General features: G+C 41.9%; 28 non-coding genes across 28 annotated transcripts; all 28 read left to right on the forward strand.

Annotated features, from left to right (window-relative positions):
• Positions 1-220: 220 nt before the first annotated feature.
• Positions 221-313, forward strand: TRNAI-UAU (transfer RNA isoleucine (anticodon UAU)). Its single transcript is given in 2 exon segments — positions 221-258; positions 278-313. It is a non-coding gene; the product is annotated as a tRNA-Ile (tRNA).
• Positions 314-1,416: 1,103 nt separating this feature from the next.
• Positions 1,417-1,489, forward strand: TRNAR-CCU (transfer RNA arginine (anticodon CCU)). The gene has a single exon. It is a non-coding gene; the product is annotated as a tRNA-Arg (tRNA).
• Positions 1,490-2,168: 679 nt separating this feature from the next.
• On the forward strand, positions 2,169-2,261 carry TRNAI-UAU (transfer RNA isoleucine (anticodon UAU)). Its single transcript is given in 2 exon segments — positions 2,169-2,206; positions 2,226-2,261. It is a non-coding gene; the product is annotated as a tRNA-Ile (tRNA).
• A 1,103-nt stretch (positions 2,262-3,364) lies between these two features.
• Positions 3,365-3,437, forward strand: TRNAR-CCU (transfer RNA arginine (anticodon CCU)). The gene has a single exon. It is a non-coding gene; the product is annotated as a tRNA-Arg (tRNA).
• Positions 3,438-6,545: 3,108 nt separating this feature from the next.
• Positions 6,546-6,638, forward strand: TRNAI-UAU (transfer RNA isoleucine (anticodon UAU)). Its single transcript is given in 2 exon segments — positions 6,546-6,583; positions 6,603-6,638. It is a non-coding gene; the product is annotated as a tRNA-Ile (tRNA).
• A 1,103-nt stretch (positions 6,639-7,741) lies between these two features.
• TRNAR-CCU (transfer RNA arginine (anticodon CCU)) lies at positions 7,742-7,814 on the forward strand. Its single transcript has one exon. It is a non-coding gene; the product is annotated as a tRNA-Arg (tRNA).
• Positions 7,815-8,093: 279 nt separating this feature from the next.
• Positions 8,094-8,186, forward strand: TRNAI-UAU (transfer RNA isoleucine (anticodon UAU)). The gene is given in 2 exon segments: positions 8,094-8,131; positions 8,151-8,186. It is a non-coding gene; the product is annotated as a tRNA-Ile (tRNA).
• Positions 8,187-9,289: 1,103 nt separating this feature from the next.
• On the forward strand, positions 9,290-9,362 carry TRNAR-CCU (transfer RNA arginine (anticodon CCU)). Its single transcript has one exon. It is a non-coding gene; the product is annotated as a tRNA-Arg (tRNA).
• A 279-nt stretch (positions 9,363-9,641) lies between these two features.
• On the forward strand, positions 9,642-9,734 carry TRNAI-UAU (transfer RNA isoleucine (anticodon UAU)). Its single transcript is given in 2 exon segments — positions 9,642-9,679; positions 9,699-9,734. It is a non-coding gene; the product is annotated as a tRNA-Ile (tRNA).
• A 1,103-nt stretch (positions 9,735-10,837) lies between these two features.
• TRNAR-CCU (transfer RNA arginine (anticodon CCU)) lies at positions 10,838-10,910 on the forward strand. Its single transcript has one exon. It is a non-coding gene; the product is annotated as a tRNA-Arg (tRNA).
• Positions 10,911-11,189: 279 nt separating this feature from the next.
• On the forward strand, positions 11,190-11,282 carry TRNAI-UAU (transfer RNA isoleucine (anticodon UAU)). The gene is given in 2 exon segments: positions 11,190-11,227; positions 11,247-11,282. It is a non-coding gene; the product is annotated as a tRNA-Ile (tRNA).
• Positions 11,283-12,385: 1,103 nt separating this feature from the next.
• On the forward strand, positions 12,386-12,458 carry TRNAR-CCU (transfer RNA arginine (anticodon CCU)). Its single transcript has one exon. It is a non-coding gene; the product is annotated as a tRNA-Arg (tRNA).
• Positions 12,459-12,737: 279 nt separating this feature from the next.
• Positions 12,738-12,830, forward strand: TRNAI-UAU (transfer RNA isoleucine (anticodon UAU)). The gene is given in 2 exon segments: positions 12,738-12,775; positions 12,795-12,830. It is a non-coding gene; the product is annotated as a tRNA-Ile (tRNA).
• Positions 12,831-13,933: 1,103 nt separating this feature from the next.
• Positions 13,934-14,006, forward strand: TRNAR-CCU (transfer RNA arginine (anticodon CCU)). Its single transcript has one exon. It is a non-coding gene; the product is annotated as a tRNA-Arg (tRNA).
• Positions 14,007-14,285: 279 nt separating this feature from the next.
• TRNAI-UAU (transfer RNA isoleucine (anticodon UAU)) lies at positions 14,286-14,378 on the forward strand. Its single transcript is given in 2 exon segments — positions 14,286-14,323; positions 14,343-14,378. It is a non-coding gene; the product is annotated as a tRNA-Ile (tRNA).
• A 1,103-nt stretch (positions 14,379-15,481) lies between these two features.
• On the forward strand, positions 15,482-15,554 carry TRNAR-CCU (transfer RNA arginine (anticodon CCU)). Its single transcript has one exon. It is a non-coding gene; the product is annotated as a tRNA-Arg (tRNA).
• Positions 15,555-18,662: 3,108 nt separating this feature from the next.
• TRNAI-UAU (transfer RNA isoleucine (anticodon UAU)) lies at positions 18,663-18,755 on the forward strand. Its single transcript is given in 2 exon segments — positions 18,663-18,700; positions 18,720-18,755. It is a non-coding gene; the product is annotated as a tRNA-Ile (tRNA).
• A 1,103-nt stretch (positions 18,756-19,858) lies between these two features.
• TRNAR-CCU (transfer RNA arginine (anticodon CCU)) lies at positions 19,859-19,931 on the forward strand. The gene has a single exon. It is a non-coding gene; the product is annotated as a tRNA-Arg (tRNA).
• Positions 19,932-20,210: 279 nt separating this feature from the next.
• Positions 20,211-20,303, forward strand: TRNAI-UAU (transfer RNA isoleucine (anticodon UAU)). The gene is given in 2 exon segments: positions 20,211-20,248; positions 20,268-20,303. It is a non-coding gene; the product is annotated as a tRNA-Ile (tRNA).
• A 1,103-nt stretch (positions 20,304-21,406) lies between these two features.
• On the forward strand, positions 21,407-21,479 carry TRNAR-CCU (transfer RNA arginine (anticodon CCU)). The gene has a single exon. It is a non-coding gene; the product is annotated as a tRNA-Arg (tRNA).
• Positions 21,480-21,758: 279 nt separating this feature from the next.
• On the forward strand, positions 21,759-21,851 carry TRNAI-UAU (transfer RNA isoleucine (anticodon UAU)). Its single transcript is given in 2 exon segments — positions 21,759-21,796; positions 21,816-21,851. It is a non-coding gene; the product is annotated as a tRNA-Ile (tRNA).
• A 1,103-nt stretch (positions 21,852-22,954) lies between these two features.
• On the forward strand, positions 22,955-23,027 carry TRNAR-CCU (transfer RNA arginine (anticodon CCU)). The gene has a single exon. It is a non-coding gene; the product is annotated as a tRNA-Arg (tRNA).
• Positions 23,028-23,306: 279 nt separating this feature from the next.
• Positions 23,307-23,399, forward strand: TRNAI-UAU (transfer RNA isoleucine (anticodon UAU)). Its single transcript is given in 2 exon segments — positions 23,307-23,344; positions 23,364-23,399. It is a non-coding gene; the product is annotated as a tRNA-Ile (tRNA).
• Positions 23,400-24,502: 1,103 nt separating this feature from the next.
• On the forward strand, positions 24,503-24,575 carry TRNAR-CCU (transfer RNA arginine (anticodon CCU)). Its single transcript has one exon. It is a non-coding gene; the product is annotated as a tRNA-Arg (tRNA).
• A 279-nt stretch (positions 24,576-24,854) lies between these two features.
• Positions 24,855-24,947, forward strand: TRNAI-UAU (transfer RNA isoleucine (anticodon UAU)). The gene is given in 2 exon segments: positions 24,855-24,892; positions 24,912-24,947. It is a non-coding gene; the product is annotated as a tRNA-Ile (tRNA).
• Positions 24,948-26,050: 1,103 nt separating this feature from the next.
• Positions 26,051-26,123, forward strand: TRNAR-CCU (transfer RNA arginine (anticodon CCU)). Its single transcript has one exon. It is a non-coding gene; the product is annotated as a tRNA-Arg (tRNA).
• Positions 26,124-26,402: 279 nt separating this feature from the next.
• Positions 26,403-26,495, forward strand: TRNAI-UAU (transfer RNA isoleucine (anticodon UAU)). Its single transcript is given in 2 exon segments — positions 26,403-26,440; positions 26,460-26,495. It is a non-coding gene; the product is annotated as a tRNA-Ile (tRNA).
• Positions 26,496-27,598: 1,103 nt separating this feature from the next.
• Positions 27,599-27,671, forward strand: TRNAR-CCU (transfer RNA arginine (anticodon CCU)). Its single transcript has one exon. It is a non-coding gene; the product is annotated as a tRNA-Arg (tRNA).
• Positions 27,672-27,878: the final 207 nt, after the last annotated feature.

Raw genomic sequence — 27,878 nt, forward strand, 5'->3', positions numbered from 1 at the left:
CTCAACTGGCTTCATCCACTGGACTGATGCTTCTTTATATATTAATAAGAGAGAAGTAAATGACTTATTACTCACAGTATCTTGACTGACCGCTATCTTAAACGCTGTCGTGTTTTTGAAAATTGATGGAAAACAGACACGCTTGAGGAATCACTTCATCCCGCGGTGCAATCGGTCAGCACACGGTGGAAAACTGACACGCGTGCAGACATCAGTAAGAGCTCCAGTGGCGCAATCGGTCAGCGCACGGTACTTATAAAGCAGTAACTGTTGAGCAATGCCGAGGTTGTGCGTTCGAGCCTCACCTGGAGCACTCCTTTCTTGCCTTCTTGTGCTTTATTTAGACCTCCAGTGGAATAGCAAACTTACTCATGGCCCATGATCTATAAACATAATTGAAGGGGATACATGGAAGAGGTATACCGTTTTTAAGGGTGAGTCCCATCTGTGGTGTTTGCCTTTTCTATTTCTTAAATAAAAGCCATTGGCATGTTTTAGTTCCAGATTAAAAGTGCTCAACTTGCTTCTTTACTGGATACTTGTCCCAATATATATTAAGAGGTATTTTTAAAGGTTTTGGCCCTCCAATAAGCTTTCCTTCATCTTTATTAGCAGAGTCCTGTAAGTGTGTGATCATAATGAAAAGACAAGGGACCCTCTTTCCCTTGTCTACAAAAAGCAAGCACGTGGTTAAGATTTTGTCAGATCTAGAAAGCAAACGGTAGAACACAAACCATTCTCGATCACTCAGTCACAAGTGAATGTTTGATTGCTTTGGAAAAACAACCACTTATAGAAAAAGTCAAGTCCCAGTTGCCTAATGGATAAGGCTCTGGCCTCCTAAGCCAGGGATTGTGGCTTTAACGCCCATCTGTATTGTTTGCCTTTCCTCTGTCTCAAAGTAAAGCCATTGGCATGTTATGGTTCCAGATTATAAGTGCTCTTCTGGCTTCTTCACTGGGTACTTGTCCCAGCTTCTGAGCCGGCTCCATCACTGTTACGTACTGTTATGTGACGATGCGCTAATCCCTTGGCAGCAGCAACATAATTGTATGTGAGATGTCACCAAGGGTTTAAAGTAAAGCCATTAGCATGTTTTAGTTCAAGATTAAAAGTGCTCGACTAGGTTCTTCACTGGATACTTGTCCCAATACATATTAAGAGGTATTCAGTTTTTAAAGGGTTTTGTCACTCCATTAAGATTTCCTTCATCTGCATTAGAAATGTCCTGTTAGTGTGCAATTAGAACGACAATACAAGGGAACCTAGTCTTTTCTTAAAAAAACAAGCATGCGGTTAAGATTTTATCCGATTTGGAAAGCAAACGGTACAACACAAACCTTTCTCGCTCACTCATCACATGTGAATGTTTGCTTGCTTTGGAAAGAAAAAACCACGGCGCAGAGCAAGTTTACAGCCCCTGTGGCCTAATGGATAAGGCACTGGCCTCCTAAGCCAGGGATTGTGGGTTCAAGTCCCATCTGGGGTGTTTACCTTTCATCTTTCTTAAAGTTAAGCTGTTGCTGTTTTAGTTCCTGATTAAAAGTGCTCAACTGGCTTCATCCACTGGACTGATGCTTCTTTATATATTAATAAGGGTATGTTCACACGGCCTATTTACGGACGTAATTCGGGCGTTTTGGCCCCGAATTACGTCTGAAAATAGCGCCTCAATAGCGCTGACAAACATCTGCCCATTGAAAGCAATGGGCAGACGTTTGTCTGTTCACACGAGGCGTATATTTACGCGCCGCTGTCAAATGACGGCGCGTAAATAGACGCCCGCGTAGAAGAAGTGACCTGTCACTTCTTTGGCCGTAATTGGAGCCGCTATTCATTGACTCCAATGAATAGCAGCGCTAATTACGGCCGTAATTGACGCGGCGTTCAAGCGCCTGCACATGCCGGTACGGCTGAAATTACGGGGATGTTTTCAGGCTGAAACATCCCCGTAATTTCAGCCGTTACGGACCCCCGCCGTGTGAACATACCCTAAGAGAGAAGTAAATGACTTATTACTCACAGTATCTTGACTGACCGCTATCTTAAACGCTGTCGTGTTTTTGAAAATTGATGGAAAACAGACACGCTTGAGGAATCACTTCATCCCGCGGTGCAATCGGTCAGCACACGGTGGAAAACTGACACGCGTGCAGACATCAGTAAGAGCTCCAGTGGCGCAATCGGTCAGCGCACGGTACTTATAAAGCAGTAACTGTTGAGCAATGCTGAGGTTGTGAGTTCGAGCCTCACCTGGAGCACTCCTTTCTTGCCTTCTTGTGCTTTATTTAGACCTCCAGTGGAATAGCAAACTTACTCATGGCCCATGATCTATAAACATAATTGAAGGGGATACATGGAAGAGGTATACCGTTTTTAAGGGTGAGTCCCATCTGTGGTGTTTGCCTTTTCTCTTTCTTAAATAAAAGCCATTGGCATGTTTTAGTTCCAGATTAAAAGTGCTCAACTTGCTTCTTTACTGGATACTTGTCCCAATATATATTAAGAGGTATTTTTAAAGGTTTTGGCCCTCCAATAAGCTTTCCTTCATCTTTATTAGCAGAGACCTGTAAGTGTGTGATCATAATGAAAAGACAAGGGACCCTCTTTCCCTTGTCTACAAAAAGCAAGCACGTGGTTAAGATTTTGTCAGATCTAGAAAGCAAACGGTAGAACACAAACCATTCTCGATCACTCAGTCACAAGTGAATGTTTGATTGCTTTGGAAAAACAACCACTTATAGAAAAAGTCAAGTCCCAGTTGCCTAATGGATAAGGCACTGGCCTCCTAAGCCAGGGATTGTGGCTTTAACGCCCATCTGTATTGTTTGCCTTTCCTCTGTCTCAAAGTAAAGCCATTGGCATGTTATGGTTCCAGATTATAAGTGCTCTTCTGGCTTCTTCACTGGGTACTTGTCCCAGCTTCTGAGCCGGCTCCATCACTGTTACGTACTGTTATGTGACGATGCGCTAATCCCTTGGCAGCAGCAACATAATTGTATGTGAGATGTCACCAAGGGTTTAAAGTAAAGCCATTAGCATGTTTTAGTTCAAGATTAAAAGTGCTCGACTAGGTTCTTCACTGGATACTTGTCCCAATACATATTAAGAGGTATTCAGTTTTTAAAGGGTTTTGTCACTCCATTAAGATTTCCTTCATCTGCATTAGAAATGTCCTGTTAGTGTGCAATTAGAACGACAATACAAGGGAACCTAGTCTTTTCTTAAAAAAACAAGCATGCGGTTAAGATTTTATCCGATTTGGAAAGCAAACGGTACAACACAAACCTTTCTCGCTCACTCATCACATGTGAATGTTTGCTTGCTTTGGAAAGAAAAAACCACGGCGCACAGCAAGTTTACAGCCCCAGTGGCCTAATGGATAAGGCACTGGCCTCCTAAGCCAGGGATTGTGGGTTCAAGTCCTATCTGGGGTGTTTACCTTTCATCTTTCTTAACCCCTTTAGGACACAGCCTGTTTTGGCCTTGTGGACACAGCCTATTTTTTCAAATCTGACATGTGTCACTTTATGTGGTAATAACTCCGGAATGCTTTTACCTATCCAAGCGATTCTGAGATTGTTTTCTCGTGACATATTGTACTTTATGTTAGTGAAAAAATTTGGTCGATAAATTCAATATTTATTTGTGAAAAACTTCAAATTTTAGCAAAAATTTGCAAAAATTAGCATTTTTCTAAATTTAAATGTATTTGCTTGTGAAACAGATAGTAATACCACACAAAATAGTTACTAGTTAACATCCCCTATATGTCTACTTTATGTTTGCATAATTTTTTTTCACGTACTTTTATTTTTCTAGGACGTTACGAGGCTTAGAACTTTAGCAGCAATTTCTCATATTTTCAATAAAATTTCAATAGGCCATTTTTTCAGGGACCAGTTCAGTTCTGAAGTGGCTTTGAGGGCCTTATATATTAGAAAGTCCCCATAAATCCCCCCATTTTGAAAACTGTACCCCTCAAGGTATTCAAAACCACATTCAGAAAATATTTTAACCCTTTAGGCGTTTCACAGGAATTAAGGCAAAGTAGAGGTGAAATTTACAAATTTCATTTTTTTTGCCGAAATTCATTTGTAATAAAAAAAAATCTGTAACACAGAAGGTTTTACCAGGGAAACGCAACTCAATATTTATTGCCCAGATTCTGCAGATTTTAGAAATATCCAACATGTGGCCCTAGTGTCCTAATGGACTGAAACACAGGCCGCAGAAGCAAAGGAGCAGCTAGTGGATTTTGGGGCCTCCTTTTTTTAGGAATGTATTTTAGGCATCATGTCAGGTTTGAGGAGGTCTTGTGGTACCTAAACAGCCGAAACCCCCCCAAAGTGACCCCATTTTGGAAACTACACCCCTCAAGGCATTTTTCTAGGGGTATAGTTAGAATTTTGACCCCACAGTTTTTTTGCAGAATTTAGTGGAATTAGTCTGTGAAGATGAAAATCACCTATTTTTCTGTGGAAACATAGAATTTTTTCATTTTTACAAGGAATAAAGGAGAAAAAGCACCCCAAAATTTGTAAAGCAATTTCTCCCGATTACGGCAATACTCCATATGTGGTCGTAAACTGATGTTTGGACCCACAGCAGGGCTCAGAAGGGAGGGAGCGCCTTTTGGATTTTGGAGCGCAGATTTTGCTGGATTGGTTTTCAGTGCCATGTCGGGTTTGCAATGCCCCGGAGGGACCAAAACAGTGGAAACCCCCCAAAAGTGACCCCATTTTGGAATCTACACCCCTCAAGGAATTTTTCTAGTGGTATAGTGATCATTTTGGCCCCTCTTTTTTAGAGCTAGGGTGACCAAAAAACAGCGATTTTGGCGCTTTAAATTCTTTATTTATTACAGCGTTCACCGTGCGCAATAAATTACGTTTTAATTTATTCTGCCGGTCGGTACGATTACGCCGATACCATATGTGTATAGTTTTTTTTACGTTTTGCAGCGTTTGCACAATAAAATTAAGTTTCTATAAAATAATTTCTTTTCTGGGACACGCTATTCTGAGCCGTAACTTTTTTATTTTTTCGTCAAAAAAGCTGTGGGAGGTCTTGTTTTTTGCAGGACGGGTTGTAGTTTTTATTGGTACCATTTTGGGGTAAATGCGACTTTTTGATCACTTTTTATTCTATATCTTGGGAGGGGTGGTGACCAAAAAATAGCGATGCTGACAGTTTTCCGTTTATTTTGTTTGCGGCGTTCACCGTGCGGAAAAATTAACATTATAGTTTCATAGATTGGGTCGTTACGAACGCGGCAATACCAAATATGTGTACTTTTTTTTAACGTTTTCATTTTTTCCCTATAATAAATGACTTATTATAGGAAAACAAAACCTTTTATTTTTACACTTTTATAAAACATTTTTATTAACTTTTTTTTACTTTTTACACTTTATATTTTTGTTTATTAACTTTTCTATTACTTTTTACACTTTCTTTTTTTGACCTGCAGCTCTGATCGCTGCTGGAATACATTACACTACCTAGGTAGTGTAATGTATTCCAACTGTCAGTGTGACGTCACAGTCACTCTGACAGTTGGTCTACGAGGATCAGCAGAGGCTGATCCTCATAGGCTGACATAGATGGCAGACCTGGGGGCCGTTGTCTGGCCCCCGGGTGCCATCACAAGCATCAGAAGCCCCCACGATTGCATGGGGGCTGCTGATGCGCTACAAACCCGCTACATGCGGAGATCGCAATCGAGCCCCGCATGTAACGGGTTAATTGCCGAAATCAGCGGCGATGAGCCGCTGATCGGCAACACTGGTGAGTGTCAGCTGTCGTCGACAGCTGATCTCCAAGTTCCCGATGCACACTGTCGCCGACAGTGTGCATCGGGAACGGCACAGTGACTTTCTGTCACTCTGACAGGAAGCCTATCAGGACCAGCCGAAGGTTGGTCCTGATGGGCTTCTGTCCATGGCAGACCCGGAAGCCATTGTTTGGCTTCCGTTTGCCATACTAACTATCGGCAGACCCCGCGATTTCGGACGGGGGTCTGCCGATATGTTAGAAACCCCTAAAATTCGGCGATTGCACCCGATCGCCGAATTTAAGGGGTTAATGCGCCGAAATCAGCGGCAAAGGACCGCTGGCCGGCAAGAGGGGAGTGTCAGCTGTCGGCGACAGCTGACCTCCTGGTTCCCGGTGCACACTGTCGCCGACAGTGTGCACCGGGATTAACTCAGTAACTGTACGTCCTCGTGCGGGAAGTAACTTCCCGCAACGACGGACAGTTACGTCCTGGTGCGGGTAGGGGTTAAAGTTAAGCTGTTGCTGTTTTAGTTCCTGATTAAAAGTGCTCAACTGGCTTCATCCACTGGACTGATGCTTCTTTATATATTAATAAGAGAGAAGTAAATGACTTATTACTCACAGTATCTTGACTGACGGCTATCTTAAACGCTGTCGTGTTTTTGAAAATTGATGGAAAACAGACACGCTTGAGGAATCACTTCATCCCGCGGTGCAATCGGTCAGCACACGGTGGAAAACGGACACGCGTGCAGATATCAGTAAGAGCTCCAGTGGCGCAATCGGTCAGCGCACGGTACTTATAAAGCAGTAACTGTTGAGCAATGCCGAGGTTGTGAGTTAGAGCCTCACCTGGAGCACTCCTTTCTTGCCTTCTTGTGCTTTATTTAGACCTCCAGTGGAATAGCAAACGTACTCATGGCCCATGATCTATAAACATAATTGAAGGGGATACATGGAAGAGGTATACCGTTTTTAAGGGTGAGTCCCATCTGTGGTGTTTGCCTTTTCTATTTCTTAAATAAAAGCCATTGGCATGTTTTAGTTCCAGATTAAAAGTGCTCAACTTGCTTCTTTACTGGATACTTGTCCCAATATATATTAAGAGGTATTTTTAAAGGTTTTGGCCCTCCAATAAGCTTTCCTTCATCTTTATTAGCAGAGTCCTGTAAGTGTGTGATCATAATGAAAAGACAAGGGACCCTCTTTCCCTTGTCTACAAAAAGCAAGCACGTGGTTAAGATTTTGTCAGATCTAGAAAGCAAACGGTAGAACACAAACCATTCTCGATCACTCAGTCACAAGTGAATGTTTGATTGCTTTGGAAAAACAACCACTTATAGAAAAAGTCAAGTCCCAGTTGCCTAATGGATAAGGCACTGGCCTCCTAAGCCAGGGATTGTGGCTTTAACGCCCATCTGTATTGTTTGCCTTTCCTCTGTCTCAAAGTAAAGCCATTGGCATGTTATGGTTCCAGATTATAAGTGCTCTTCTGGCTTCTTCACTGGGTACTTGTCCCAGCTTCTGAGCCGGCTCCATCACTGTTACGTACTGTTATGTGACGATGCGCTAATCCCTTGGCAGCAGCAACATAATTGTATGTGAGATGTCACCAAGGGTTTAAAGTAAAGCCATTAGCATGTTTTAGTTCAAGATTAAAAGTGCTCGACTAGGTTCTTCACTGGATACTTGTCCCAATACATATTAAGAGGTATTCAGTTTTTAAAGGGTTTTGTCACTCCATTAAGATTTCCTTCATCTGCATTAGAAATGTCCTGTTAGTGTGCAATTAGAACGACAATACAAGGGAACCTAGTCTTTTCTTAAAAAAACAAGCATGCGGTTAAGATTTTATCCGATTTGGAAAGCAAACGGTACAACACAAACCTTTCTCGCTCACTCGTCACATGTGAATGTTTGCTTGCTTTGGAAAGAAACAACCACGGCGCAGAGCAAATTTACAGCCCCAGTGGCCTAATGGATAAGGCACTGGCCTCCTAAGCCAGGGATTGTGGGTTCAAGTCCCATCTGGGGTGTTTATCTTTCATCTTTCTTAAAGTTAAGCTGTTACTGTTTTAGTTCCTGATTAAAAGTGCTCAACTGGCTTCATCCACTGGACTGATGCTTCTTTATATATTAATAAGAGAGAAGTAAATGACTTATTACTCACAGTATCTTGACTGACCGCTATCTTAAACGCTGTCGTGTTTTTGAAAATTGATGGAAAACAGACACGTTTGAGGAATCACTTCATCCCGCGGTGCAATCGGTCAGCACACGGTGGAAAACGGACACGCGTGCAGACATCAGTAAGAGCTCCAGTGGCGCAATCGGTCAGCGCACGGTACTTATAAAGCAGTAACTGTTGAGCAATGCCGAGGTTGTGAGTTCGAGCCTCACCTGGAGCACTCCTTTCTTGCCTTCTTGTGCTTTATTTAGACCTCCAGTGGAATAGCAAACTTACTCATGGCCCATGATCTATAAACATAATTGAAGGGGATACATGGAAGAGGTATACCGTTTTTAAGGGTGAGTCCCATCTGTGGTGTTTGCCTTTTCTCTTTCTTAAATAAAAGCCATTGGCATGTTTTAGTTCCAGATTAAAAGTGCTCAACTTGCTTCTTTACTGGATACTTGTCCCAATATATATTAAGAGGTATTTTTAAAGGTTTTGGCCCTCCAATAAGCTTTCCTTCATCTTTATTAGCAGAGTCCTGTAAGTGTGTGATCATAATGAAAAGACAAGGGACCCTCTTTCCCTTGTCTACAAAAAGCAAGCACGTGGTTAAGATTTTGTCAGATCTAGAAAGCAAACGGTAGAACACAAACCATTCTCGATCACTCAGTCACAAGTGAATGTTTGATTGCTTTGGAAAAACAACCACTTATAGAAAAAGTCAAGTCCCAGTTGCCTAATGGATAAGGCACTGGCCTCCTAAGCCAGGGATTGTGGCTTTAACGCCCATCTGTGTTGTTTGCCTTTCCTCTGTCTCAAAGTAAAGCCATTGGCATGTTATGGTTCCAGATTATAAGTGCTCTTCTGGCTTCTTCACTGGGTACTTGTCCCAGCTTCTGAGACGGCTCCATCACTGTTACGTACTGTTATGTGACGATGCGCTAATACCTTGGCAGCAGCAACATAACTGTATATGAGATGTCGCCAAGGGTTTAAAGTAAAGCCATTAGCATGTTTTAATTCAAGATTAAAAGTGCTCGACTAGGTTCTTCACTGGATACTTGTCCCAATACATATTAAGAGGTATTCAGTTTTTAAAGGGTTTTGTCACTCCATTAAGATTTCCTTCATCTGCATTAGAAATGTCCTGTTAGTGTGCAATTAGAACGACAATACAAGGGAACCTAGTCTTTTCTTAAAAAAACAAGCATGCGGTTAAGATTTTATCCGATTTGGAAAGCAAACTGTACAACACAAACCTTTCTCGCTCACTCGTCACATGTGAATGTTTGCTTGCTTTGGAAAGAAACAACCACGGCGCAGAGCAAATTTACAGCCCCAGTGGCCTAATGGATAAGGCACTGGCCTCCTAAGCCAGGGATTGTGGGTTCAAGTCCCATCTGGGGTGTTTATCTTTCATCTTTCTTAAAGTTGAGCTGTTGCTGTTTTAGTTCCTGATTAAAAGTGCTCAACTGGCTTCATCCACTGGACTGATGCTTCTTTATATATTAATAAGAGAGAAGTACATGACTTATTACTCACAGTATCTTGACTGACCGCTATCTTAAACGCTGTCGTGTTTTTGAAAATTAATGGAAAACAGACACGCTTGAGGAATCACTTCATCCCGCGGTGCAATCGGTCAGCACACGGTGGAAAACGGACACGCGTGCAGACATCAGTAAGAGCTCCAGTGGCGCAATCGGTCAGCGCACGGTACTTATAAAGCAGTAACTGTTGAGCAATGCCGAGGTTGTGAGTTCGAGCCTCACCTGGAGCACTCCTTTCTTGCCTTCTTGTGCTTTATTTAGACCTCCAGTGGAATAGCAAACGTACTCATGGCCCATGATCTATAAACATAATTGAAGGGGATACATGGAAGAGGTATACCGTTTTTAAGGGTGAGACCGATCTGTGGTGTCTGCCTTTTCTCTTTCTTAAATAAAAGCCATTGGCATGTTTTAGTTCCAGATTAAAAGTGCTCAACTTGCTTCTTTACTGGATACTTGTCCCAATATATATTAAGAGGTATTTTTAAAGGTTTTGGCCCTCCAATAAGCTTTCCTTCATCTTTATTAGCAGAGTCCTGTAAGTGTGTGATCATAATGAAAAGACAAGGGACCCTCTTTCCCTTGTCTACAAAAAGCAAGCACGTGGTTAAGATTTTGTCAGATCTAGAAAGCAAACGGTAGAACACAAACCATTCTCGATCACTCAGTCACAAGTGAATGTTTGATTGCTTTGGAAAAACAACCACTTATAGAAAAAGTCAAGTCCCAGTTGCCTAATGGATAAGGCACTGGCCTCCTAAGCCAGGGATTGTGGCTTTAACGCCCATCTGTGTTGTTTGCCTTTCCTCTGTCTCAAAGTAAAGCCATTGGCATGTTATGGTTCCAGATTATAAGTGCTCTTCTGGCTTCTTCACTGGGTACTTGTCCCAGCTTCTTAGACGGCTCCATCACTGTTACGTACTGTTATGTGACGATGCGCTAATACCTTGGCAGCAGCAACATAACTGTATATGAGATGTCGCCAAGGGTTTAAAGTAAAGCCATTAGCATGTTTTAATTCAAGATTAAAAGTGCTCGACTAGGTTCTTCACTGGATACTTGTCCCAATACATATTAAGAGGTATTCAGTTTTTAAAGGGTTTTGTCACTCCATTAAGATTTCCTTCATCTGCATTAGAAATGTCCTGTTAGTGTGCAATTAGAACGACAATACAAGGGAACCTAGTCTTTTCTTAAAAAAACAAGCATGCGGTTAAGATTTTATCCGATTTGGAAAGCAAACGGTACAACACAAACCTTTCTCGCTCACTCGTCACATGTGAATGTTTGCTTGCTTTGGAAAGAAACAACCACGGCGCAGAGCAAATTTACAGCCCCAGTGGCCTAATGGATAAGGCACTGGCCTCCTAAGCCAGGGATTGTGGGTTCAAGTCCCATCTGGGGTGTTTATCTTTCATCTTTCTTAAAGTTGAGCTGTTGCTGTTTTAGTTCCTGATTAAAAGTGCTCAACTGGCTTCATCCACTGGACTGATGCTTCTTTATATATTAATAAGAGAGAAGTAAATGACTTATTACTCACAGTATCTTGACTGACCGCTATCTTAAACGCTGTCGTGTTTTTGAAAATTAATGGAAAACAGACACGCTTGAGGAATCACTTCATCCCGCGGTGCAATCGGTCAGCACACGGTGGAAAACGGACACGCGTGCAGACATCAGTAAGAGCTCCAGTGGCGCAATCGGTCAGCGCACGGTACTTATAAAGCAGTAACTGTTGAGCAATGCCGAGGTTGTGAGTTCGAGCCTCACCTGGAGCACTCCTTTCTTGCCTTCTTGTGCTTTATTTAGACCTCCAGTGGAATAGCAAACTTACTCATGGCCCATGATCTATAAACATAATTGAAGGGGATACATGGAAGAGGTATACCGTTTTTAAGGGTGAGTCCCATCTGTGGTGTTTGCCTTTTCTCTTTCTTAAATAAAAGCCATTGGCATGTTTTAGTTCCAGATTAAAAGTGCTCAACTTGCTTCTTTACTGGATACTTGTCCCAATATATATTAAGAGGTATTTTTAAAGGTTTTGGCCCTCCAATAAGCTTTCCTTCATCTTTATTAGCAGAGTCCTGTAAGTGTGTGATCATAATGAAAAGACAAGGGACCATCTTTCCCTTGTCTACAAAAAGCAAGCACGTGGTTAAGATTTTGTCAGATCTAGAAAGCAAACGGTAGAACACAAACCATTCTCGATCACTCAGTCACAAGTGAATGTTTGATTGCTTTGGAAAAACAACCACTTATAGAAAAAGTCAAGTCCCAGTTGCCTAATGGATAAGGCACTGGCCTCCTAAGCCAGGGATTGTGGCTTTAAAGCCCATCTGTGTTGTTTGCCTTTCCTCTGTCTCAAAGTAAAGCCATTGGCATGTTATGGTTCCAGATTATAAGTGCTCTTCTGGCTTCTTCACTGGGTACTTGTCCCAGCTTCTGAGCCGGCTCCATCACTGTTACGTACTGTTATGTGACGATGCGCTAATCCCTTGGCAGCAGCAACATAACTGTATATGAGATGTCGCCAAGGGTTTAAAGTAAAGCCATTAGCATGTTTTAATTCAAGATTAAAAGTACTCGACTAGGTTCTTCACTGGATACTTGTCCCAATACATATTAAGAGGTATTCAGTTTTTAAAGGGTTTTGTCACTCCATTAAGATTTCCTTCATCTGCATTAGAAATGTCCTGTTAGTGTGCAATTAGAACGACAATACAAGGGAACCTAGTCTTTTCTTAAAAAAACAAGCATGCGGTTAAGATTTTATCCGATTTGGAAAGCAAACGGTACAACACAAACCTTTCTCGCTCACTCGTCACATGTGAATGTTTGCTTGCTTTGGAAAGAAACAACCACGGCGCAGAGCAAATTTACAGCCCCAGTGGCCTAATGGATAAGGCACTGGCCTCCTAAGCCAGGGATTGTGGGTTCAAGTCCCATCTGGGGTGTTTATCTTTCATCTTTCTTAAAGTTGAGCTGTTGCTGTTTTAGTTCCTGATTAAAAGTGCTCAACTGGCTTCATCCACTGGACTGATGCTTCTTTATATATTAATAAGAGAGAAGTACATGACTTATTACTCACAGTATCTTGACTGACCGCTATCTTAAACGCTGTCGTGTTTTTGAAAATTAATGGAAAACAGACACGCTTGAGGAATCACTTCATCCCGCGGTGCAATCGGTCAGCACACGGTGGAAAACGGACAAGCGTGCAGACATCAGTAAGAGCTCCAGTGGCGCAATCGGTCAGCGCACGGTACTTATAAAGCAGTAACTGTTGAGCAATGCCGAGGTTGTGAGTTCGAGCCTCACCTGGAGCACTCCTTTCTTGCCTTCTTGTGCTTTATTTAGACCTCCAGTGGAATAGCAAACGTACTCATGGCCCATGATCTATAAACATAATTGAAGGGGATACATGGAAGAGGTATACCGTTTTTAAGGGTGAGACCGATCTGTGGTGTCTGCCTTTTCTCTTTCTTAAATAAAAGCCATTGGCATGTTTTAGTTCCAGATTAAAAGTGCTCAACTTGCTTCTTTACTGGATACTTGTCCCAATATATATTAAGAGGTATTTTTAAAGGTTTTGGCCCTCCAATAAGCTTTCCTTCATCTTTATTAGCAGAGTCCTGTAAGTGTGTGATCATAATGAAAAGACAAGGGACCCTCTTTCCCTTGTCTACAAAAAGCAAGCACGTGGTTAAGATTTTGTCAGATCTAGAAAGCAAACGGTAGAACACAAACCATTCTCGATCACTCAGTCACAAGTGAATGTTTGATTGCTTTGGAAAAACAACCACTTATAGAAAAAGTCAAGTCCCAGTTGCCTAATGGATAAGGCACTGGCCTCCTAAGCCAGGGATTGTGGCTTTAACGCCCATCTGTGTTGTTTGCCTTTCCTCTGTCTCAAAGTAAAGCCATTGGCATGTTATGGTTCCAGATTATAAGTGCTCTTCTGGCTTCTTCACTGGGTACTTGTCCCAGCTTCTTAGACGGCTCCATCACTGTTACGTACTGTTATGTGACGATGCGCTAATACCTTGGCAGCAGCAACATAACTGTATATGAGATGTCGCCAAGGGTTTAAAGTAAAGCCATTAGCATGTTTTAATTCAAGATTAAAAGTGCTCGACTAGGTTCTTCACTGGATACTTGTCCCAATACGTATTAAGAGGTATTCAGTTTTTAAAGGGTTTTGTCACTCCATTAAGATTTCCTTCATCTGCATTAGAAATGTCCTGTTAGTGTGCAATTAGAACGACAATACAAGGGAACCTAGTCTTTTCTTAAAAAAACAAGCATGCGGTTAAGATTTTATCCGATTTGGAAAGCAAACGGTACAACACAAACCTTTCTCGCTCACTCGTCACATGTGAATGTTTGCTTGCTTTGGAAAGAAACAACCACGGCGCAGAGCAAATTTACAGCCCCAGTGGCCTAATGGATAAGGCACTGGCCTCCTAAGCCAGGGATTGTGGGTTCAAGTCCCATCTGGGGTGTTTATCTTTCATCTTTCTTAAAGTTGAGCTGTTGCTGTTTTAGTTCCTGATTAAAAGTGCTCAACTGGCTTCATCCACTGGACTGATGCTTCTTTATATATTAATAAGAGAGAAGTAAATGACTTATTACTCACAGTATCTTGACTGACCGCTATCTTAAACGCTGTCGTGTTTTTGAAAATTAATGGAAAACAGACACGCTTGAGGAATCACTTCATCCCGCGGTGCAATCGGTCAGCACACGGTGGAAAACGGACACGCGTGCAGACATCAGTAAGAGCTCCAGTGGCGCAATCGGTCAGCGCACGGTACTTATAAAGCAGTAACTGTTGAGCAATGCCGAGGTTGTGAGTTCGAGCCTCACCTGGAGCACTCCTTTCTTGCCTTCTTGTGCTTTATTTAGACCTCCAGTGGAATAGCAAACTTACTCATGGCCCATGATCTATAAACATAATTGAAGGGGATACATGGAAGAGGTATACCGTTTTTAAGGGTGAGTCCCATCTGTGGTGTTTGCCTTTTCTCTTTCTTAAATAAAAGCCATTGGCATGTTTTAGTTCCAGATTAAAAGTGCTCAACTTGCTTCTTTACTGGATACTTGTCCCAATATATATTAAGAGGTATTTTTAAAGGTTTTGGCCCTCCAATAAGCTTTCCTTCATCTTTATTAGCAGAGTCCTGTAAGTGTGTGATCATAATGAAAAGACAAGGGACCCTCTTTCCCTTGTCTACAAAAAGCAAGCACGTGGTTAAGATTTTGTCAGATCTAGAAAGCAAACGGTAGAACACAAACCATTCTCGATCACTCAGTCACAAGTGAATGTTTGATTGCTTTGGAAAAACAACCACTTATAGAAAAAGTCAAGTCCCAGTTGCCTAATGGATAAGGCACTGGCCTCCTAAGCCAGGGATTGTGGCTTTAACGCCCATCTGTATTGTTTGCCTTTCCTCTGTCTCAAAGTAAAGCCATTGGCATGTTATGGTTCCAGATTATAAGTGCTCTTCTGGCTTCTTCACTGGGTACTTGTCCCAGCTTCTGAGCCGGCTCCATCACTGTTACGTACTGTTATGTGACGATGCGCTAATCCCTTGGCAGCAGCAACATAATTGTATGTGAGATGTCACCAAGGGTTTAAAGTAAAGCCATTAGCATGTTTTAGTTCAAGATTAAAAGTGCTCGACTAGGTTCTTCACTGGATACTTGTCCCAATACATATTAAGAGGTATTCAGTTTTTAAAGGGTTTTGTCACTCCATTAAGATTTCCTTCATCTGCATTAGAAATGTCCTGTTAGTGTGCAATTAGAACGACAATACAAGGGAACCTAGTCTTTTCTTAAAAAAACAAGCATGCGGTTAAGATTTTATCCGATTTGGAAAGCAAACGGTACAACACAAACCTTTCTCGCTCACTCATCACATGTGAATGTTTGCTTGCTTTGGAAAGAAAAAACCACGGCGCACAGCAAGTTTACAGCCCCAGTGGCCTAATGGATAAGGCACTGGCCTCCTAAGCCAGGGATTGTGGGTTCAAGTCCTATCTGGGGTGTTTACCTTTCATCTTTCTTAACCCCTTTAGGACACAGCCTGTTTTGGCCTTGTGGACACAGCCTATTTTTTCAAATCTGACATGTGTCACTTTATGTGGTAATAACTCCGGAATGCTTTTACCTATCCAAGCGATTCTGAGATTGTTTTCTCGTGACATATTGTACTTTATGTTAGTGAAAAAATTTGGTCGATAAATTCAATATTTATTTGTGAAAAACTTCAAATTTTAGCAAAAATTTGCAAAAATTAGCATTTTTCTAAATTTAAATGTATTTGCTTGTGAAACAGATAGTAATACCACACAAAATAGTTACTAGTTAACATCCCCTATATGTCTACTTTATGTTTGCATAATTTTTTTTCACGTACTTTTATTTTTCTAGGACGTTACGAGGCTTAGAACTTTAGCAGCAATTTCTCATATTTTCAATAAAATTTCAATAGGCCATTTTTTCAGGGACCAGTTCAGTTCTGAAGTGGCTTTGAGGGCCTTATATATTAGAAAGTCCCCATAAATCCCCCCATTTTGAAAACTGTACCCCTCAAGGTATTCAAAACCACATTCAGAAAATATTTTAACCCTTTAGGCGTTTCACAGGAATTAAGGCAAAGTAGAGGTGAAATTTACAAATTTCATTTTTTTTGCCGAAATTCATTTGTAATAAAAAAAAATCTGTAACACAGAAGGTTTTACCAGGGAAACGCAACTCAATATTTATTGCCCAGATTCTGCAGATTTTAGAAATATCCAACATGTGGCCCTAGTGTCCTAATGGACTGAAACACAGGCCGCAGAAGCAAAGGAGCAGCTAGTGGATTTTGGGGCCTCCTTTTTTTAGGAATGTATTTTAGGCATCATGTCAGGTTTGAGGAGGTCTTGTGGTACCTAAACAGCCGAAACCCCCCCAAAGTGACCCCATTTTGGAAACTACACCCCTCAAGGCATTTTTCTAGGGGTATAGTTAGAATTTTGACCCCACAGTTTTTTTGCAGAATTTAGTGGAATTAGTCTGTGAAGATGAAAATCACCTATTTTTCTGTGGAAACATAGAATTTTTTCATTTTTACAAGGAATAAAGGAGAAAAAGCACCCCAAAATTTGTAAAGCAATTTCTCCCGATTACGGCAATACTCCATATGTGGTCGTAAACTGATGTTTGGACCCACAGCAGGGCTCAGAAGGGAGGGAGCGCCTTTTGGATTTTGGAGCGCAGATTTTGCTGGATTGGTTTTCAGTGCCATGTCGGGTTTGCAATGCCCCGGAGGGACCAAAACAGTGGAAACCCCCCAAAAGTGACCCCATTTTGGAATCTACACCCCTCAAGGAATTTTTCTAGTGGTATAGTGATCATTTTGGCCCCTCTTTTTTAGAGCTAGGGTGACCAAAAAACAGCGATTATGGCGCTTTAAATTCTTTATTTATTACAGCGTTCACCGTGCGCAATAAATTACGTTTTAATTTATTCTGCCGGTCGGTACGATTACGCCGATACCATATGTGTATAGTTTTTTTTACGTTTTGCAGCGTTTGCACAATAAAATTAAGTTTCTATAAAATAATTTCTTTTCTGGGACACGCTATTCTGAGCCGTAACTTTTTTATTTTTTCGTCAAAAAAGCTGTGGGAGGTCTTGTTTTTTGCAGGACGGGTTGTAGTTTTTATTGGTACCATTTTGGGGTAAATGCGACTTTTTGATCACTTTTTATTCTATATCTTGGGAGGGGTGGTGACCAAAAAATAGCGATGCTGACAGTTTTCCGTTTATTTTGTTTGCGGCGTTCACCGTGCGGAAAAATTAACATTATAGTTTCATAGATTGGGTCGTTACGAACGCGGCAATACCAAATATGTGTACTTTTTTTTAACGTTTTCATTTTTTCCCTATAATAAATGACTTATTATAGGAAAACAAAACCTTTTATTTTTACACTTTTATAAAACATTTTTATTAACTTTTTTTTACTTTTTACACTTTATATTTTTGTTTATTAACTTTTCTATTACTTTTTACACTTTCTTTTTTTGACCTGCAGCTCTGATCGCTGCTGGAATACATTACACTACCTAGGTAGTGTAATGTATTCCAACTGTCAGTGTGACGTCACAGTCACTCTGACAGTTGGTCTACGAGGATCAGCAGAGGCTGATCCTCATAGGCTGACATAGATGGCAGACCTGGGGGCCGTTGTCTGGCCCCCGGGTGCCATCACAAGCATCAGAAGCCCCCACGATTGCATGGGGGCTGCTGATGCGCTACAAACCCGCTACATGCGGAGATCGCAATCGAGCCCCGCATGTAACGGGTTAATTGCCGAAATCAGCGGCGATGAGCCGCTGATCGGCAACACTGGTGAGTGTCAGCTGTCGTCGACAGCTGATCTCCAAGTTCCCGATGCACACTGTCGCCGACAGTGTGCATCGGGAACGGCACAGTGACTTTCTGTCACTCTGACAGGAAGCCTATCAGGACCAGCCGAAGGTTGGTCCTGATGGGCTTCTGTCCATGGCAGACCCGGAAGCCATTGTTTGGCTTCCGTTTGCCATACTAACTATCGGCAGACCCCGCGATTTCGGACGGGGGTCTGCCGATATGTTAGAAACCCCTAAAATTCGGCGATTGCACCCGATCGCCGAATTTAAGGGGTTAATGCGCCGAAATCAGCGGCAAAGGACCGCTGGCCGGCAAGAGGGGAGTGTCAGCTGTCGGCGACAGCTGACCTCCTGGTTCCCGGTGCACACTGTCGCCGACAGTGTGCACCGGGATTAACTCAGTAACTGTACGTCCTCGTGCGGGAAGTAACTTCCCGCAACGACGGACAGTTACGTCCTGGTGCGGGTAGGGGTTAAAGTTAAGCTGTTGCTGTTTTAGTTCCTGATTAAAAGTGCTCAACTGGCTTCATCCACTGGACTGATGCTTCTTTATATATTAATAAGAGAGAAGTAAATGACTTATTACTCACAGTATCTTGACTGACGGCTATCTTAAACGCTGTCGTGTTTTTGAAAATTGATGGAAAACAGACACGCTTGAGGAATCACTTCATCCCGCGGTGCAATCGGTCAGCACACGGTGGAAAACGGACACGCGTGCAGATATCAGTAAGAGCTCCAGTGGCGCAATCGGTCAGCGCACGGTACTTATAAAGCAGTAACTGTTGAGCAATGCCGAGGTTGTGAGTTAGAGCCTCACCTGGAGCACTCCTTTCTTGCCTTCTTGTGCTTTATTTAGACCTCCAGTGGAATAGCAAACGTACTCATGGCCCATGATCTATAAACATAATTGAAGGGGATACATGGAAGAGGTATACCGTTTTTAAGGGTGAGTCCCATCTGTGGTGTTTGCCTTTTCTATTTCTTAAATAAAAGCCATTGGCATGTTTTAGTTCCAGATTAAAAGTGCTCAACTTGCTTCTTTACTGGATACTTGTCCCAATATATATTAAGAGGTATTTTTAAAGGTTTTGGCCCTCCAATAAGCTTTCCTTCATCTTTATTAGCAGAGTCCTGTAAGTGTGTGATCATAATGAAAAGACAAGGGACCCTCTTTCCCTTGTCTACAAAAAGCAAGCACGTGGTTAAGATTTTGGCAGATCTAGAAAGCAAACGGTAGAACACAAACCATTCTCGATCACTCAGTCACAAGTGAATGTTTGATTGCTTTGGAAAAACAACCACTTATAGAAAAAGTCAAGTCCCAGTTGCCTAATGGATAAGGCACTGGCCTCCTAAGCCAGGGATTGTGGCTTTAACGCCCATCTGTATTGTTTGCCTTTCCTCTGTCTCAAAGTAAAGCCATTGGCATGTTATGGTTCCAGATTATAAGTGCTCTTCTGGCTTCTTCACTGGGTACTTGTCCCAGCTTCTGAGCCGGCTCCATCACTGTTACGTACTGTTATGTGACGATGCGCTAATCCCTTGGCAGCAGCAACATAATTGTATGTGAGATGTCACCAAGGGTTTAAAGTAAAGCCATTAGCATGTTTTAGTTCAAGATTAAAAGTGCTCGACTAGGTTCTTCACTGGATACTTGTCCCAATACATATTAAGAGGTATTCAGTTTTTAAAGGGTTTTGTCACTCCATTAAGATTTCCTTCATCTGCATTAGAAATGTCCTGTTAGTGTGCAATTAGAACGACAATACAAGGGAACCTAGTCTTTTCTTAAAAAAACAAGCATGCGGTTAAGATTTTATCCGATTTGGAAAGCAAACGGTACAACACAAACCTTTCTCGCTCACTCGTCACATGTGAATGTTTGCTTGCTTTGGAAAGAAACAACCACGGCGCAGAGCAAATTTACAGCCCCAGTGGCCTAATGGATAAGGCACTGGCCTCCTAAGCCAGGGATTGTGGGTTCAAGTCCCATCTGGGGTGTTTATCTTTCATCTTTCTTAAAGTTAAGCTGTTACTGTTTTAGTTCCTGATTAAAAGTGCTCAACTGGCTTCATCCACTGGACTGATGCTTCTTTATATATTAATAAGAGAGAAGTAAATGACTTATTACTCACAGTATCTTGACTGACCGCTATCTTAAACGCTGTCGTGTTTTTGAAAATTGATGGAAAACAGACACGTTTGAGGAATCACTTCATCCCGCGGTGCAATCGGTCAGCACACGGTGGAAAACGGACACGCGTGCAGACATCAGTAAGAGCTCCAGTGGCGCAATCGGTCAGCGCACGGTACTTATAAAGCAGTAACTGTTGAGCAATGCCGAGGTTGTGAGTTCGAGCCTCACCTGGAGCACTCCTTTCTTGCCTTCTTGTGCTTTATTTAGACCTCCAGTGGAATAGCAAACTTACTCATGGCCCATGATCTATAAACATAATTGAAGGGGATACATGGAAGAGGTATACCGTTTTTAAGGGTGAGTCCCATCTGTGGTGTTTGCCTTTTCTCTTTCTTAAATAAAAGCCATTGGCATGTTTTAGTTCCAGATTAAAAGTGCTCAACTTGCTTCTTTACTGGATACTTGTCCCAATATATATTAAGAGGTATTTTTAAAGGTTTTGGCCCTCCAATAAGCTTTCCTTCATCTTTATTAGCAGAGTCCTGTAAGTGTGTGATCATAATGAAAAGACAAGGGACCCTCTTTCCCTTGTCTACAAAAAGCAAGCACGTGGTTAAGATTTTGTCAGATCTAGAAAGCAAACGGTAGAACACAAACCATTCTCGATCACTCAGTCACAAGTGAATGTTTGATTGCTTTGGAAAAACAACCACTTATAGAAAAAGTCAAGTCCCAGTTGCCTAATGGATAAGGCACTGGCCTCCTAAGCCAGGGATTGTGGCTTTAACGCCCATCTGTGTTGTTTGCCTTTCCTCTGTCTCAAAGTAAAGCCATTGGCATGTTATGGTTCCAGATTATAAGTGCTCTTCTGGCTTCTTCACTGGGTACTTGTCCCAGCTTCTGAGACGGCTCCATCACTGTTACGTACTGTTATGTGACGATGCGCTAATACCTTGGCAGCAGCAACATAACTGTATATGAGATGTCGCCAAGGGTTTAAAGTAAAGCCATTAGCATGTTTTAATTCAAGATTAAAAGTGCTCGACTAGGTTCTTCACTGGATACTTGTCCCAATACATATTAAGAGGTATTCAGTTTTTAAAGGGTTTTGTCACTCCATTAAGATTTCCTTCATCTGCATTAGAAATGTCCTGTTAGTGTGCAATTAGAACGACAATACAAGGGAACCTAGTCTTTTCTTAAAAAAACAAGCATGCGGTTAAGATTTTATCCGATTTGGAAAGCAAACTGTACAACACAAACCTTTCTCGCTCACTCGTCACATGTGAATGTTTGCTTGCTTTGGAAAGAAACAACCACGGCGCAGAGCAAATTTACAGCCCCAGTGGCCTAATGGATAAGGCACTGGCCTCCTAAGCCAGGGATTGTGGGTTCAAGTCCCATCTGGGGTGTTTATCTTTCATCTTTCTTAAAGTTGAGCTGTTGCTGTTTTAGTTCCTGATTAAAAGTGCTCAACTGGCTTCATCCACTGGACTGATGCTTCTTTATATATTAATAAGAGAGAAGTACATGACTTATTACTCACAGTATCTTGACTGACCGCTATCTTAAACGCTGTCGTGTTTTTGAAAATTAATGGAAAACAGACACGCTTGAGGAATCACTTCATCCCGCGGTGCAATCGGTCAGCACACGGTGGAAAACGGACACGCGTGCAGACATCAGTAAGAGCTCCAGTGGCGCAATCGGTCAGCGCACGGTACTTATAAAGCAGTAACTGTTGAGCAATGCCGAGGTTGTGAGTTCGAGCCTCACCTGGAGCACTCCTTTCTTGCCTTCTTGTGCTTTATTTAGACCTCCAGTGGAATAGCAAACGTACTCATGGCCCATGATCTATAAACATAATTGAAGGGGATACATGGAAGAGGTATACCGTTTTTAAGGGTGAGACCGATCTGTGGTGTCTGCCTTTTCTCTTTCTTAAATAAAAGCCATTGGCATGTTTTAGTTCCAGATTAAAAGTGCTCAACTTGCTTCTTTACTGGATACTTGTCCCAATATATATTAAGAGGTATTTTTAAAGGTTTTGGCCCTCCAATAAGCTTTCCTTCATCTTTATTAGCAGAGTCCTGTAAGTGTGTGATCATAATGAAAAGACAAGGGACCCTCTTTCCCTTGTCTACAAAAAGCAAGCACGTGGTTAAGATTTTGTCAGATCTAGAAAGCAAACGGTAGAACACAAACCATTCTCGATCACTCAGTCACAAGTGAATGTTTGATTGCTTTGGAAAAACAACCACTTATAGAAAAAGTCAAGTCCCAGTTGCCTAATGGATAAGGCACTGGCCTCCTAAGCCAGGGATTGTGGCTTTAACGCCCATCTGTGTTGTTTGCCTTTCCTCTGTCTCAAAGTAAAGCCATTGGCATGTTATGGTTCCAGATTATAAGTGCTCTTCTGGCTTCTTCACTGGGTACTTGTCCCAGCTTCTTAGACGGCTCCATCACTGTTACGTACTGTTATGTGACGATGCGCTAATACCTTGGCAGCAGCAACATAACTGTATATGAGATGTCGCCAAGGGTTTAAAGTAAAGCCATTAGCATGTTTTAATTCAAGATTAAAAGTGCTCGACTAGGTTCTTCACTGGATACTTGTCCCAATACATATTAAGAGGTATTCAGTTTTTAAAGGGTTTTGTCACTCCATTAAGATTTCCTTCATCTGCATTAGAAATGTCCTGTTAGTGTGCAATTAGAACGACAATACAAGGGAACCTAGTCTTTTCTTAAAAAAACAAGCATGCGGTTAAGATTTTATCCGATTTGGAAAGCAAACGGTACAACACAAACCTTTCTCGCTCACTCGTCACATGTGAATGTTTGCTTGCTTTGGAAAGAAACAACCACGGCGCAGAGCAAATTTACAGCCCCAGTGGCCTAATGGATAAGGCACTGGCCTCCTAAGCCAGGGATTGTGGGTTCAAGTCCCATCTGGGGTGTTTATCTTTCATCTTTCTTAAAGTTGAGCTGTTGCTGTTTTAGTTCCTGATTAAAAGTGCTCAACTGGCTTCATCCACTGGACTGATGCTTCTTTATATATTAATAAGAGAGAAGTACATGACTTATTACTCACAGTATCTTGACTGACCGCTATCTTAAACGCTGTCGTGTTTTTGAAAATTAATGGAAAACAGACACGCTTGAGGAATCACTTCATCCCGCGGTGCAATCGGTCAGCACACGGTGGAAAACGGACACGCGTGCAGACATCAGTAAGAGCTCCAGTGGCGCAATCGGTCAGCGCACGGTACTTATAAAGCAGTAACTGTTGAGCAATGCCGAGGTTGTGAGTTCGAGCCTCACCTGGAGCACTCCTTTCTTGCCTTCTTGTGCTTTATTTAGACCTCCAGTGGAATAGCAAACGTACTCATGGCCCATGATCTATAAACATAATTGAAGGGGATACATGGAAGAGGTATACCGTTTTTAAGGGTGAGACCGATCTGTGGTGTCTGCCTTTTCTCTTTCTTAAATAAAAGCCATTGGCATGTTTTAGTTCCAGATTAAAAGTGCTCAACTTGCTTCTTTACTGGATACTTGTCCCAATATATATTAAGAGGTATTTTTAAAGGTTTTGGCCCTCCAATAAGCTTTCCTTCATCTTTATTAGCAGAGTCCTGTAAGTGTGTGATCATAATGAAAAGACAAGGGACCCTCTTTCCCTTGTCTACAAAAAGCAAGCACGTGGTTAAGATTTTGTCAGATCTAGAAAGCAAACGGTAGAACACAAACCATTCTCGATCACTCAGTCACAAGTGAATGTTTGATTGCTTTGGAAAAACAACCACTTATAGAAAAAGTCAAGTCCCAGTTGCCTAATGGATAAGGCACTGGCCTCCTAAGCCAGGGATTGTGGCTTTAACGCCCATCTGTGTTGTTTGCCTTTCCTCTGTCTCAAAGTAAAGCCATTGGCATGTTATGGTTCCAGATTATAAGTGCTCTTCTGGCTTCTTCACTGGGTACTTGTCCCAGCTTCTTAGACGGCTCCATCACTGTTACGTACTGTTATGTGACGATGCGCTAATACCTTGGCAGCAGCAACATAACTGTATATGAGATGTCGCCAAGGGTTTAAAGTAAAGCCATTAGCATGTTTTAATTCAAGATTAAAAGTGCTCGACTAGGTTCTTCACTGGATACTTGTCCCAATACATATTAAGAGGTATTCAGTTTTTAAAGGGTTTTGTCACTCCATTAAGATTTCCTTCATCTGCATTAGAAATGTCCTGTTAGTGTGCAATTAGAACGACAATACAAGGGAACCTAGTCTTTTCTTAAAAAAACAAGCATGCGGTTAAGATTTTATCCGATTTGGAAAGCAAACGGTACAACACAAACCTTTCTCGCTCACTCGTCACATGTGAATGTTTGCTTGCTTTGGAAAGAAACAACCACGGCGCAGAGCAAATTTACAGCCCCAGTGGCCTAATGGATAAGGCACTGGCCTCCTAAGCCAGGGATTGTGGGTTCAAGTCCCATCTGGGGTGTTTATCTTTCATCTTTCTTAAAGTTGAGCTGTTGCTGTTTTAGTTCCTGATTAAAAGTGCTCAACTGGCTTCATCCACTGGACTGATGCTTCTTTATATATTAATAAGAGAGAAGTAAATGACTTATTACTCACAGTATCTTGACTGACCGCTATCTTAAACGCTGTCGTGTTTTTGAAAATTAATGGAAAACAGACACGCTTGAGGAATCACTTCATCCCGCGGTGCAATCGGTCAGCACACGGTGGAAAACGGACACGCGTGCAGACATCAGTAAGAGCTCCAGTGGCGCAATCGGTCAGCGCACGGTACTTATAAAGCAGTAACTGTTGAGCAATGCCGAGGTTGTGAGTTCGAGCCTCACCTGGAGCACTCCTTTCTTGCCTTCTTGTGCTTTATTTAGACCTCCAGTGGAATAGCAAACTTACTCATGGCCCATGATCTATAAACATAATTGAAGGGGATACATGGAAGAGGTATACCGTTTTTAAGGGTGAGTCCCATCTGTGGTGTTTGCCTTTTCTCTTTCTTAAATAAAAGCCATTGGCATGTTTTAGTTCCAGATTAAAAGTGCTCAACTTGCTTCTTTACTGGATACTTGTCCCAATATATATTAAGAGGTATTTTTAAAGGTTTTGGCCCTCCAATAAGCTTTCCTTCATCTTTATTAGCAGAGTCCTGTAAGTGTGTGATCATAATGAAAAGACAAGGGACCATCTTTCCCTTGTCTACAAAAAGCAAGCACGTGGTTAAGATTTTGTCAGATCTAGAAAGCAAACGGTAGAACACAAACCATTCTCGATCACTCAGTCACAAGTGAATGTTTGATTGCTTTGGAAAAACAACCACTTATAGAAAAAGTCAAGTCCCAGTTGCCTAATGGATAAGGCACTGGCCTCCTAAGCCAGGGATTGTGGCTTTAAAGCCCATCTGTGTTGTTTGCCTTTCCTCTGTCTCAAAGTAAAGCCATTGGCATGTTATGGTTCCAGATTATAAGTGCTCTTCTGGCTTCTTCACTGGGTACTTGTCCCAGCTTCTGAGCCGGCTCCATCACTGTTACGTACTGTTATGTGACGATGCGCTAATCCCTTGGCAGCAGCAACATAACTGTATATGAGATGTCGCCAAGGGTTTAAAGTAAAGCCATTAGCATGTTTTAATTCAAGATTAAAAGTACTCGACTAGGTTCTTCACTGGATACTTGTCCCAATACATATTAAGAGGTATTCAGATTTTAAAGGGTTTTGTCACTCCATTAAGATTTCCTTCATCTGCATTAGAAATGTCCTGTTAGTGTGCAATTAGAACGACAATACAAGGGAACCTAGTCTTTTCTTAAAAAAACAAGCATGCGGTTAAGATTTTATCCGATTTGGAAAGCAAACGGTACAACACAAACCTTTCTCGCTCACTCGTCACATGTGAATGTTTGCTTGCTTTGGAAAGAAACAACCACGGCGCAGAGCAAATTTACAGCCCCAGTGGCCTAATGGATAAGGCACTGGCCTCCTAAGCCAGGGATTGTGGGTTCAAGTCCCATCTGGGGTGTTTATCTTTCATCTTTCTTAAAGTTGAGCTGTTGCTGTTTTAGTTCCTGATTAAAAGTGCTCAACTGGCTTCATCCACTGGACTGATGCTTCTTTATATATTAATAAGAGAGAAGTACATGACTTATTACTCACAGTATCTTGACTGACCGCTATCTTAAACGCTGTCGTGTTTTTGAAAATTAATGGAAAACAGACACGCTTGAGGAATCACTTCATCCCGCGGTGCAATCGGTCAGCACACGGTGGAAAACGGACAAGCGTGCAGACATCAGTAAGAGCTCCAGTGGCGCAATCGGTCAGCGCACGGTACTTATAAAGCAGTAACTGTTGAGCAATGCCGAGGTTGTGAGTTCGAGCCTCACCTGGAGCACTCCTTTCTTGCCTTCTTGTGCTTTATTTAGACCTCCAGTGGAATAGCAAACGTACTCATGGCCCATGATCTATAAACATAATTGAAGGGGATACATGGAAGAGGTATACCGTTTTTAAGGGTGAGACCGATCTGTGGTGTCTGCCTTTTCTCTTTCTTAAATAAAAGCCATTGGCATGTTTTAGTTCCAGATTAAAAGTGCTCAACTTGCTTCTTTACTGGATACTTGTCCCAATATATATTAAGAGGTATTTTTAAAGGTTTTGGCCCTCCAATAAGCTTTCCTTCATCTTTATTAGCAGAGTCCTGTAAGTGTGTGATCATAATGAAAAGACAAGGGACCCTCTTTCCCTTGTCTACAAAAAGCAAGCACGTGGTTAAGATTTTGTCAGATCTAGAAAGCAAACGGTAGAACACAAACCATTCTCGATCACTCAGTCACAAGTGAATGTTTGATTGCTTTGGAAAAACAACCACTTATAGAAAAAGTCAAGTCCCAGTTGCCTAATGGATAAGGCACTGGCCTCCTAAGCCAGGGATTGTGGCTTTAACGCCCATCTGTGTTGTTTGCCTTTCCTCTGTCTCAAAGTAAAGCCATTGGCATGTTATGGTTCCAGATTATAAGTGCTCTTCTGGCTTCTTCACTGGGTACTTGTCCCAGCTTCTTAGACGGCTCCATCACTGTTACGTACTGTTATGTGACGATGCGCTAATACCTTGGCAGCAGCAACATAACTGTATATGAGATGTCGCCAAGGGTTTAAAGTAAAGCCATTAGCATGTTTTAATTCAAGATTAAAAGTACTCGACTAGGTTCTTCACTGGATACTTGTCCCAATACATATTAAGAGGTATTCAGTTTTTAAAGGGTTTTGTCACTCCATTAAGATTTCCTTCATCTGCATTAGAAATGTCCTGTTAGTGTGCAATTAGAACGACAATACAAGGGAACCTAGTCTTTTCTTAAAAAAACAAGCATGCGGTTAAGATTTTATCCGATTTGGAAAGCAAACGGTACAACACAAACCTTTCTCGCTCACTCGTCACATGTGAATGTTTGCTTGCTTTGGAAAGAAACAACCACGGCGCAGAGCAAATTTACAGCCCCAGTGGCCTAATGGATAAGGCACTGGCCTCCTAAGCCAGGGATTGTGGGTTCAAGTCCCATCTGGGGTGTTTATCTTTCATCTTTCTTAAAGTTAAGCTGTTACTGTTTTAGTTCCTGATTAAAAGTGCTCAACTGGCTTCATCCACTGGACTGATGCTTCTTTATATATTAATAAGAGAGAAGTAAATGACTTATTACTCACAGTATCTTGACTGACCGCTATCTTAAACGCTGTCGTGTTTTTGAAAATTAATGGAAAACAGACACGCTTGAGG

Source organism: Rhinoderma darwinii, chromosome 3, assembly GCF_050947455.1.
Source record: "Rhinoderma darwinii isolate aRhiDar2 chromosome 3, aRhiDar2.hap1, whole genome shotgun sequence".
NCBI classification, from domain to species: Eukaryota; Metazoa; Chordata; class Amphibia; order Anura; family Rhinodermatidae; genus Rhinoderma; species Rhinoderma darwinii.